This window comes from Penaeus monodon, chromosome 23, assembly GCF_015228065.2.
Source record: "Penaeus monodon isolate SGIC_2016 chromosome 23, NSTDA_Pmon_1, whole genome shotgun sequence".
In the NCBI taxonomy this organism is placed as follows: domain Eukaryota; kingdom Metazoa; phylum Arthropoda; class Malacostraca; order Decapoda; family Penaeidae; genus Penaeus; species Penaeus monodon.
In genome coordinates, this window is record NC_051408.1 from 40545398 (window position 1) to 40545643 (window position 246).

Below are 246 nucleotides of genomic sequence, written 5' to 3' on the forward strand. Positions count from 1 at the left end.
CATGCATTCCCAGATCGCAGTGGTGACGCTTGCGGCCATGATTAGCATGGCGGCAGCCGGCGGTGGATATGGAGGTGGAATCGGAAGTGGATTTCGGGCAGTGGATTTAGCCATGGTGGAAGTGGCGGATTCGGTGGTGGCAGAGGATTTAGTGGAAGCGCTGGATTCAGCAGCGGTGGGTTTAGCGGAGGAAGCGGCGGGTATGGTGGCGGACGAGGTGGAGGGAGCGTCGTCCGCGCGCGCTTG